We start from the raw sequence: 12,049 nt of genomic DNA on the forward strand, positions 1-12,049 counted from the left end.
GAGAGCAACAGTAGGTGAGGCTCTGAGTAGATCTGTGGCCATGCCTACATGTAAACACTTGTCAGATCCAGGAACCTTAACATTGAAAAACTCATTCAACATCTAGGAGCATGTACAAGACTAACCCTTAGTGTCAGTAGATCTGTTTTATTCTGATTAAACAATACACTGGAAACATATATTACCAGCAGGGATGGGATCTGCTGTGCTCCAGTTTTAGGCTATGGATTTCAGCTTAGTGAGAGTTTTGTGCTATAAACAAGTGATAAAACCCCCCAAAACATTCCTGATTCAAGTCAGTTGTGAGGAATGCAAACCTTGACTTTTAGCTATCAGTTTTTAGAAAACACAGTTGAAAACTGCTGTGTTAAAACCTGTGTGTGTAACTTTCTTCCTTCAGCTACTCCAGATCACAATTTATGACCAAATGCCAGTTCCAACAGGCATGGTTCAAGGTAGAAAAATACTCTTTCTTGAACATGCATTTTGCTGAAAATAGACATAAAGGAAAAGAATATCTTACTTGGTAGAGTCTGGAAAAGAATAAAACTCTCTTTTACATTCACTCCCAGCCCTGTGCTCTGTTCTGTAGATCCAGTACTAGGTCTGGAGCACACTATTGATCTCTAGTTTGTGTTTGTATCTTCTTCCCAGGAAGATCACTTTGTGAGAAAGCAGAGGTAATGGTACACCAGTAATCAGCTTGCAACAACTCTGTACTTGAAGGAATGGGGAGAGGATATTCAGGGGAAATTTTACAAAATTATTGAAAGACTGGTTTGGGTTTTTTTTGGTTTTTGATTTTTTTTTTGTTTTGTTTTTCCAGCCCCATGTTCATAACTTATTTGCATTACTCAGACTCTCCATAGCTTGTGAAGTGCTAACCCCCCCTTTTTAAAGGGCCAAATGTCTCTGCAGCTCTGGTAAGAGTTTGGGGCTGGGAGCTACAAACACCGGGGTCCAGTTTTTCCTTTTCAAGAAGTACAAGCAGAAAACCCCAACCAAAATAAGTCACTCATCATCTCCTCCCCCACCAAACACTTTGATATTACTGGAAGGATCACGATTTCATATTTTATCCCTGACTCTTATTAGTTTCCTGTCTAATCCTGAGCCAATCATAAAAAAAAACCAAAACCCTTTGCTTGTATCAACCTTTTTTCTGACAATACTTCTGAGATGTATGAGGAAGCATTGATTAATGCTGGTGAATTCCTGGGAGATTCCTGGATACAATCCTTTATTTAAATCCCTGACTACACTTTTGTTCTAGAAGTTGTCATCTGGTCTCAGGAGCCCACAGACCCACTGCTCAGCTCTGCTCTACTCTTGGGATGAATCAGAAGCTGAATTTTCAAATGTTCTAAAAGCTCATTGTTTGCACAAGAAACAGTCCCCTGCACTGCTGCTCAATGGATTGTCAGGAAAATGACTGCATAGATTCTGAATTATAAATTCTGTCACAAAATACAGCCTGTTTAAATGGCATTTAAAAGCTAATAATGAATCCTGAGTGGTTGAAACAATTGTCTCACATCTTTGTTCTTTCTCTCCTCGTAGAGCTGATAGAAATGTTGTCAGTGCTGCTCAAATGGTGAAGCTGCACACAAACATGGGCATGGGATTGAAAAAGTGAGGAGGAAGTTTGAGGCTGTGATGGTTTCATTTCTGTGAAGTTTGAGCTCAGGTTTGCCCATGTGGCATTTCCACAGTTGAGACAAAAAAATGGTCAGTGACATTTCAGAGCAGAGAATCCAGCCCTAAAGAATGTGTATCACACATTTAACTGATAAGCTGAATCATAGTGGTGTTAAGTGGGATTGAAAAGATGTGGTTTTTCAAGGTAACCTGTTGGAACTGAAAGTGAGTAGTCAAGCCATAACTAATTATCATTATTCATTTGTTAATCCCAGACTTACTGACATGCTTAAGTCTCCTAAAGTCTTGAGTACATTTATTTGTGCAATTACACAGAATGACTTAAACCTTGCAGTTGGTTTAGTTTGTGTTCTGGGAATGGCTTAACATTCAAAGAGCTGGGAGCAAACACACCCTTGGTCCAGCTCCAAATTCTGCCTGTAAACCAGGTGCTCAGCTGCAAGGAAAATGGGCTGCAACTTAGAGACTTGTAATTCTGTATTTTGGGGTCACCAGGTCTCTGGGCCCCACTTGTCCAAAAGAAATGAAACATAACACTCAAGTCTTGCAGGAGATTTCACTTTGGGGTTTTGAAAAGCCTTTATCAGCTGCATGGCTGAGGGGTTGTGTGCCAGGCTCACAAATGTCCCAAGCAATCTGTCAAGCCAAGTGCTGTAAACACGTCAGAAAGCTGGTGGTGAACAGGTGAGTGCAAACAGAATAGCTCAAAATCCTGATAAGGACATCTTCAAAGCTTCTGGTGCTGCTTCCAGTGACCACCTTCCACTTGTAGGTGAGATAAGAGGAGGAATTACTGACAAGCTTTTAACTTGATGGAGCTTCAAAGACCTGTTAGCAGATACACTACCAGCAAGGTCAGGAAAAGGAGTTTTAACTTACATGGGAGGGAATTTCAGGTTAGATATACAGAAGAAATTCTTCCCTGTGAGGAGGGAAATTCAGGTTAGATATACAGAAGAAATTCTTCCCTGTGAGGCTGGCACAGGGTGCCCAGAGAAGCTGTGGCCACCCCATCCCTGGCAGTGTCCAAGGCCAGGCTGAAGTGGATGGGGCACTGAGCAACTTATTCTAGTGAGTGCTGTCCCTGTCCAGGGTAGGAGGCTGGAATTGGGTGAGCTTTAAGGTTCAACCCAAACCATTCTGTGACTATTTTATTCTGTGATTTGATCTCCTTGTGCCCCTGTGCCCTCATGTCTCTTCCTCACAACCCTGAAGAACTGCTGCTGCAAACAGGCTGTGCAGAGGGGTGGGCTGGATATAAATGCTTCACTTGCTGCCTCTCTCAAAGGCTGCAGCTGAACCTGGAATTAAGAAAGGAGCTAAACCCATTATTTTCAGCAGCCTCACACTGATCCACATTGGCCAGGTTTTGGTAAAGGCTGAGAAGGTAATTTTTTCTTTCAGCATACAGGGTATGCATGCAGCATTTCAGAATACAGGGTAAGAAAACACAGGCAAAGAAGAAAAGTTGCAATTTTTTTTCTTTGCTGAGAAGACAGGTCTTCTTTGCCTCCTGAGAAAATGAGATATTCACACAAAAGATGAGTAGGATTTGATAACGCCAACTATAGTTCTCAATTATATATTTTCTTTTCCCTCACAGGAATTGATAATGACATCCTTAATAAAATCCAGAAGAAAAACATCTGTGTGCATGAAGAGAAGGTGTACAGGGGCTCTTTGTGAGTATGGAAAGCTAATAAGAAATCTTGTTTAGACATACACATTTGAATTTCTCATACTGAAATGCTTCTGTTTGTTGTATTTTTAACTGTGCCTTTTTTTGACAAAGTGTTTTACAGGGGGATTTAATTAGTTCTCATCTTTAAGTCATACTTAATGACTTATTGTTATAATAATGCATATCTTGGCTGTTGATGACTTCAGATTACACTGGATACAACCACAGAATACCCTCAGATTGATGTCTTGGTGACATTTCCAAAGTTTCATATTTCCTCCCTCCCAGCGCTGTCCTCCTTTTTCCTCTTAGTTAGTAGAGAAGTAACAAAGAACTTGATATTCAGCATTCTGTGGCCTTATCAGCATCCTTAATACAACTATGTGATGCCTAAGACAAGAAAATTTCTCAAGCTCATGTTTTGCAGAGCCCATATTTGGGTAATCTTGTAACAGTTAATCAATTTATCTCTTTATTGCCACTAAGTCGTGGCAAGCTTTTCTCATTTGGGTGGATATTGGCTGTGAGAATTTAATTTCTGTATCTCTTTCTCCTATTGCATCCAAGGAGCACTGCTACATTTCATTTTGGCAGAGGCACACACAAGCTGCTTTCCTTTGCTACTCCCTAAACCAGCAGCCACCTTTATTAGATTGCCTTTGGGCATGTGTACAGTTTTTTCTCTCTTGGTTGCAGCCTTTGACAAAACATGCACAGAACTATATTTGATACACATTTTGTGGGATCACACACCTAAGAGAAAAGTGTTTTAAAGGTTGTGTTGTTTTTGTTCTAAACTTATCTAATTATCTGAAGCTGATATTTTTCTTGGTTTAGATGAAAGGAAAACAAAAACATTAGTGCCATAAGTTTCCTTTCTTCTCTGCTTTCAGCTGAGATCGTTGATTAGTTTTCTGATCTCAGCCAACTTCCCCTTAGATTTTTGATTGCATGAGCTGAATAAAACTGTCCTATTCATCATGTAGGCAAACTTTGGGAAGGTTTATGCAATTTAGGAGTTGCTGTATACCTATAACACTGTCTGCAGTAACCAGTGTTGTTGTTGAGCTTGTGCTGGAACATCAGGATCTGGCCCTTCAAACATGACCTTTAAGTCAGGAGGCAAAATAAAGCATTGCCAGGTTTTTTTTCCAGTTCCTCTAAAATTGCTCACGTGTTCAAGTAATAATCTTCCTGATATGTATTTCCCACCTCCTGAACCCATGGCTCCTGATCCTTTTTTTGTGCATCCATGTGGGACTGTGCACAGGTGTGAATTCTTCCTCTCCAGATCTTGTTGGAACAATGGCTTTTATGTTTTCCCCACATTTTTATTCAGTGGTTAGACAAAAATTCTTTGCACTGTGACAAACCCTTCCCACAGGTCTGTGGCCATTTCTCTTTTGCAATGACACAAGGTGGTTACATCACCAAGTTTCACTCGGTGGTGTGAGATGGGTGTCCCTACGTCAGCGGCAAGGTGCGATTTCTGATCAGAATAACATGTATGGAATGTAAATATGTTCTACCACTGAGCTTGTCTTTCCCCATTTCATTGTTCTGCACCTCCTGCAGTGATACCACACTCCAGGGATGCTGAACACCGCAGGTGGGAGTGGTGACTGGGTGAGCTCTCCGGGAAGGTGTGTGACCCAGCGTGCTCCAGAAACACCCTGGCACTGAAGGCGTTGTTGGGAAGTGTTTGCCTTTCCATGCTGTGGCAAACTCATGAAGAAACACGTGTGGGACCACGTTTCAGGGGCAGACACGCCAGGTAAGCTCGGCATCTTACCCAATCCTGCCTCAGTTTCCTTGCCTGCAACACGGCTGCAGTCCTTGGCTCCCTTGTCAGGCACCTGGAGATGCTGCCAAAAAAACGTGTTGGGAGATGCAGCCAAGAACAAGTGTTACGTGGCAGCAGCGCTGCTGTTGATTATATTTCCCTTGGCCTCTCGTCATTCTGTAGTTTCCTTTCTAGCTCCACCCTCACCCAGGGCTCTCCAGGGCAGTGCTGCCAGTTGCCTGTCCTTTACCACCAGCATCCCTGATGTCCCTGGGGTGTTGGCTTTGGTGGGAGTTTGAAGCATTGGTCTTGGCGTAGAGTGGGCAGGCAGGATACAGGTGCGGGAGGGGAGGATGATACTGCGAGCAACAGGACCCGAGGAGGAATGTCCCAGGGGGATACTCCAGGAGGATGCCCCACGGAGGATGCCTGAAGAGGATGCTCTAAGGGGGATGCCTCAGGAGGATGCCCCAGGGGGATGCTCAAAGGGGAATACCTGAGGAGGATGCTCCAAGGAGGATGCCCCACTGGAATGCTCCAAGGGGGATGCCTCAGGAGGATGCTCCCAGAGGGATACCTCAGGAGGATGCTCCAAGGGGATGCTCCAGCCGGGTGCCCCAGGGGGATGCTCAATGAGGATACTCCAGGAGGATGCTCAATGAGGATACTCCAGGAGGATGCTCCGGGGGATGCCCAATGAGGATACTCCAGGAGGATGCTCCAGGGGGATGCCCAATGAGGATACTCCAGGAGGATGCCCCAGGGGGATGCCCCGGGAAGATGCTCCGGGGGATGCCCGGGAAGCGGCGCGCAGCGGCAGCCGCGGAGGCTCGGGGGCGGGCGGGCAGCGGAGCGCGCAGGGAGGCGCCGGCGGCAGCACCGCCCCGGCAGGCGGGAGGGGACGGGCCGGGGCCGCACGGGGCTGCGGTGACAGCGGCGACAGCCACACGTGCCCGGCCGGGAGCGGCGGCGGAGCGAGTGCGATGGGCGGCTGCGGGCGCGGCCGGCAGGTAAAGGAGGGGAGCGCGCTGGGACCGGGCAGCCCGGCGGGTTCGGCGAGCGTGGTTCTGTAGTTAGTTTTTTTTTTTTTTCTTGTTTGTTTGCTTTTTGAGGTCTGGCGGGTTTCGCCTGTTTTCTGGCAGCTCGGTGGCTGTTCCGCTGCTGGTGCTTCCCCGGGCACCCCGCAGGACGAACTTGGCCGTGGCACGCTCGGGGTTGCTTCGCTTTTTTTGGCCGTGTGGCGCTTTAGTGATGCTGCTGCTGGGACCCGCACCTTGTGTGAATAATGCTTTTTGTCGCCGTTGATGCGAGAAAATGATGCTGGGGAAATTCTCTGCTTCCTCAGGCAGCTCTCACTGAACCGACGCATCCCCATGTGCACTTGCTGGCTGAAATGGACTTGGTTGGCTGTTGACTTTGACTAAATAAATAAGCCACTTAACAGTAATAATAAAACAATCCCTAAACTAAAAACAAACAACAAAGTGGAACATTCACACAAGTGCATTGACATAGCGGAGTTGTTTTAAGGGTAACTTTGAGGGAAATGTAGCATGTAAGACATAGTTTATTTGGGGTTTTTTGTGTGCTTGTTTTTTTTTTTGTTTTTGTTTGTTTGTTTATGGTTTTTTTTTTTAAAGAGTTGTTCATACCATTGTAATGAGAAGTAGTATGAATTTTCATTGATTTTCGCCTAGCACAACTATGGGAACTGGCAGGGATCCAGTTGGTGCCCTTAGTTTTATGACGGTTGCTCAAAGCACACTGAAAGCTGAATTGCTGCTACGTGGTATTAAGAAAATACGAGTTCTCACCTGGATATCTTACTATTAGGTTGCTGTGATTAAACTGTAGAATTTGTCATGTATTTTGCAGTAATTCTCTGAAATGATACTGCTGAGTGAGTCGATTTAGCTGTCAAGATGAATGAGTGTATTTGAGTAATAATCTTACTTGTTTGATTTCTTGCTGCTGTTCAATGCCATCATAAAATAGCTTATCATAAAACAAATAAACTTGCATGTGCTGTAGCCTGAAGATGGATTCAGTATGTGTAGTTTCACTTTGCCTGTGGAAAGAAAAAACCAAAAATAGTGCAGAGAGGAAATTTTCATTTTATTTCTTAACCATTTTGCCTTTTTTAAAAAATAAGAATGGTAAATTTTGTGCAGTTTAGACAAGTTTAACTTGATTATATTAAAGGAGCTCTGGGATAGTTTGTAGATGTGTGGGTTTAAGGTGTCAATTAAAACCAGGGTATGAGGACAGGCACCACTGTCATTGACAGGAAGGTGGGTGTCTAAACAGCCCAGGGATTCCTGTAATTATCTCCTCCTGGGACAGTGCATGGGGCTGTACCAGTGCTGGAAGTGTTGCTTATCATGTCATTCAAGGTAATTAGAACCGTAACTGCCTCAATTTCACTAATTTCACTGCAGTTTTTTTTTTTTTTCCCCCAGTGTCTTTTGCATTTGGTAATGTAAGCAGCTGCTTTTGGACTAACTGCACCTCTTACTTGAACAGATGATTATTAAAAAAATCTACCTGCTCGGGCAAGGAACAGTCCTGAGGAGAACAGTGGTTGCACCTTGGATGTTGAAGTTCAGTGGGATTTGGTGGCGCTGGAGTCAGGATGTGTGTGTGTGGCTGGAGTGGGCTTGGGACAGGGGATAAACCTCACCCCAGAAGTTTCTTGGTTGGTCCCACTGATATTTCCAGGCAATACTGAGTGTCTGCTTCTCCTTCTTTAGTCTGCACTGTGCAGATTTGCCCATCTTATCTTTAATTTCTCATAGACAGCAGAAGGTTGGCATGAGGCCCCCACCAGTGGCTGTCAAATTCAGGCAGGATGTGTGTAACAACTTGTGCTGTCACTTCATTGTGAGAATTTTGGGTTTTAACTTTTTTGTTCACCCATCACCTGGGTGAACTAATTCTAGTATGGGGTTTTGAATTCCAGTCTCCCAGAGTGCAGAGAGTTGGGGGGTCTCATCACCTGGGGTCCCTCTGCCTGGGCACGGGGGAGAGGGAAGCTTTACCTCAGCAGAGGAGAGCAAAGCATGCCAAGTATGCTCTGCATTTCCTCTGTGTTGTTTCCACTCTTGAGTGGACAATTGCTCCTGATTTCCTCAGAATTGGAGGATTTACATTGGCACTCTTCCCACATTCCCAATTTACTTCCAGTTGTACTTATTAGATAACACGCTTGCATAGGAGCTTGTTTATGAGAAAAAGAACATTTCTTTTTTATCTATTCCGATTTAACATAAGCAGTTAAATGTTCCCTGGGTTCAAGGGGGCTGTTTCTTAAGGCTTAATTAGTCTTTCAGGATTGTGAGGATGGCACTTGTTGGAACCACAAGTGCCTGGAACTCTGATTTTATATCCCGTATCAGCATAACAGCTGATCCTGAGTGCACCTCTGTTTCCTGAGATGTTGATTCTGTAAAATCAGATCATAGAACCAGATGGAATAGTCATATTTGGACAACTTATGGGTCTTAATATCAAGGCTTTGTGTATCCCACTGTAATCCACATAAGATTTTCTGTGATCCACGAAAGAATTAAATCCCCATTATCTTCTGTGTGAGGGTTCTAATGAAGACCAAGAGAAACTGGGCCAAGTCTCCCATGTAGGATCAAATGATTGATACCTGGCAATTTCTGCCTTGGAGGAATTAGCTTGGGTGTAACTACAGGTTCACCAGCATAGCCACGTTGTGGGTTGATTGCTGCGTGGGCAGATGGTTTTGGTCCTATTTAGGGATCAGTAGTAAGCTTTGTTGATGGAGACTTTTTTTCTGTTAGATGTTCTCTATCTTCCCTGGATATTGGGTATCTTGTGAGCTGCAAGGCACTGTGGATGTGCAATCTGTCTGTCCTGCCCTGAGGATGTCACCTCCTAAGGCACATTTGACTTTTGGCAGCCCTGTGGCCTCATGCCTCACTGTGCCAGGGTAAACACTTGCAGGAATATAACTATTTACAGTAACTCATCAAAAACCTACTCTGGAGTGGTATAAAGGAGGATCTTGCTCTATTTTTTTAAAATATTAAGGGATTACTAATTTTTCTTAATGAAAAACTTCAGTCCCTTAAAAAGCCACACAGCCAGAGGTAATTTTCAAACCCTTTAAACTATTCTTTCAACTTAGAAATTACTTGGTAAAATATTTGTAAAGACTGTAGAAAATTAGATGTTAATTACCTTTTCTTGAAACATTCCTAGATGGTTTTGAACTTAAGTTGTTTTGCTCTACATTATATATTCAGGCAAATCAATTATCTTGGGGGGAGGAAAAAAAGCCTGTGGTGTGTGCCAGGTCAGATGTGTGGATGGTGTAACAGTAACAAGGTTCCTTGAATGAACCTCTCTTTCAATTAAGAGAGTTCATTAGAGAGGAGATGCAGAAGTGGGAACAATCTGAGTGATGTGGAATAAACAGAGAACAATTATTTATAATTTCACATAACTCAAGATGTAAAGAGGTAAGAATAAATGAGCAGGATTCAAAGATTTTTTTTTCCTAAGATCCTCTTCAATTAAAAAAAAAAATCTTCCATAGCTAAATTATGTGTCTGCTTCACACAAGCATAATTTATCTGTGGAGTTCATTACTCCAATATCTTCCTGTTAAAGATACAAATGAATTTTAAAAGTTGTTTGGCAAATTAAGAGAGAAAATGCCAGGGGCTGTTAATCACAAAGATGCAGGTACAATTTCTAGCTGAAGCAGCTCCTAAATCACAGATTCCTGGAAACAAGGAGATTATTTTGCAGGCAGAATCCCAGTATGATTTTGTGACCTCATAGTCTTTCCCTGAGCATCTGTTTTTGGTCAGAGTTAGAGGCAGCTTATTGGGCTATGTGGATATTTGGAGTGATGTGGTCCCCTTGTGTCCTGTGCGTGATGGAAATTTGGATGGGTTTTCCTGGGATCACTGCTGTTTTGCCTGGAATTGTTTCAAATAGGTGAACATTAGATGCAACTTCAACTTGGGGAAAAAACCTCAAGTAAATAGTATGCTGTGTTTCCTTAAGTTTTGATTTACTGCCTATTCATAATCGTAATTGGTAAAGCACACGGAGTTGACCTTTTGCAAGGCTACAGTGCTGCTGCAAATCTCCATTGTGAAGTAATTGGATTATTGTGGGAAAATCTGGAACATGTAATAATTTTAGTTTTAATTTCTATTTTTTTACATGCACACTGCTTTTCTAAGAAGACTTTTTTTGTTATTTCCTTCACATGAGCAGCCTGCTGACCTTTAGGCATTTTTTTAACCCTTGCTGTGGTTCTTTCACTGCCTCTTGTCAAACCCTAGGTGGGGACTGATGGGGACAAATTGTGTCTGTGTTTCCTATTGACTTCTGAGGAAAACAGACCCCAGAGCTCAGTCTTCTAGTCAGCCTGTGGAATTGAAGCTGGATCTTCCAGTCTGATCATGTAGGTGTCCAACCCCTCCTACCAGCAGAGAGGACCCTCATGTTGGGTAGGTTGGATGTACTCTGTGACCACCTTTGGCCTTAAAGGAGAGCCTCTTGGTAACAATTTCTGCTGGTCTTTAGTTCAAACTAATTAATTTGTTTGCTGCTCCTGGTGTTTTGGTCCGTGGTGGCGAGAGCTGGAGCGCAGTGACGCAGGGGGTGACTTTTCCTCCTGCCGTGGTGGGTGCCTGGTTCTTGTGTATTTACACAGATGCTCCTTCACTGGCTTGTTTTCACTTTCCCACAAAATCAACTTGCTAAAATGCAAGCTAAATACTAACGTAGCTTTTGAGGTCTTTGTTTGGTTTTGTTGGCCTTTTGGGATGGGGAGAAATAAAAGGAGATCTTATTCATATCCTTCCTTTCTGGGAAGCACTTGTACCCTTGACAATTCTTCCTGTTGCCCACTCCTAGAACTATAGATGTAGTTTGTGGAGTAAATTTTGTTTTACTGGAAACTTTAGGTTTGGGAGAATTTCACTGTTCTGGGAATTCTTGGAATTGTGTACCTTTACTGCCTTGAGATCAGAGCCAATTTAGAAATAAAACAGTTCTGCTTCTGAGTAACACCATAAATTAAGACACGGAAGCAGCTCTGTCCTTTTAGGATTTATGGGTGTGCACTTTTATTCTCTCCTCCCAAATAGATAAGCCCTGCTCTAGAAGTTAAGTTTCTAGCCAGGGCAGGGTGTATAATCTATATTGTTTGATAATCTTTTAATGGGGGTGAATGGAAATGAGGGGGCCATGCTAATTTATTTGAGCAGGCATTTGTCTGTGTTGCCATTGATGTGGAGGTGGTGATGATCAGGAGCTGTCAGCGAGGATGGGGCAGTCTCTCTCTCAACTCACTTTATCACGTTTGTGAAAGTTCTTTTTTTTTTTAAAGTCTGACTCATTTAGGTTTAAGTGAGGAGAGATTAAGAGCTCAGTGCTTTGAAATTTTATTGGATGCAGGTTCCCCTTGAAGTAAAATCTTATTGAACCTAATGGTTTTGACAATTTCAAATAAAAATATCCAAATGAATGAACATAACTCATCCCCTTGTCGCTGCTTCCCTGGGTTTGAAGAGGAATGTTTTCTGCTGTCTTCCCTCATGGGAAACATCTGCGGATCCAAATGGCAGATCATTAATGCTCATTCAATAGCAGGCTTTGTTCCCAGTTTCTTCAACTTGGAAACAATTAACTGGAGAGTTTTATTTTGTCTTGTTTTCCTTTTTGAATGCAAACATCTAATTCCAGTTATATATTCTAGTGGATTTTGTAGAAGTCCTGCTATTTGGGATTTCTTGTAATTATTTTAGAATAAATGATCCCTACTCAAATTCAAACAGTGGGAATGATGCCTTTGTGGTTGTGGTGCAGTTTTAATTTATTTTATTGTATAAGTGGCTGAATTTTCTTCAATTCTGTAAGATACAAATCTCACTACA

General features: G+C 42.9%; 1 protein-coding gene across 1 annotated transcript in view; it reads left to right on the top strand.

Moving 5' to 3' along the window:
• Window positions 1-6,015: 6,015 nt before the first annotated feature.
• The window catches only part of MCTP2 (multiple C2 and transmembrane domain containing 2), a 117,653-nt gene continuing 111,619 nt past the window's right edge, over window positions 6,016-12,049 (top strand). Inside the window, exon 1 of the mRNA XM_064388506.1 lies at window positions 6,016-6,133. The gene's annotated coding sequence lies outside the window, so the exon portion shown is untranslated. The remainder of the gene's footprint in view (window positions 6,134-12,049) is intronic.

The sequence above is a fragment of the Passer domesticus genome, chromosome 14, assembly GCF_036417665.1.
Source record: "Passer domesticus isolate bPasDom1 chromosome 14, bPasDom1.hap1, whole genome shotgun sequence".
NCBI classification, from domain to species: Eukaryota; Metazoa; Chordata; class Aves; order Passeriformes; family Passeridae; genus Passer; species Passer domesticus.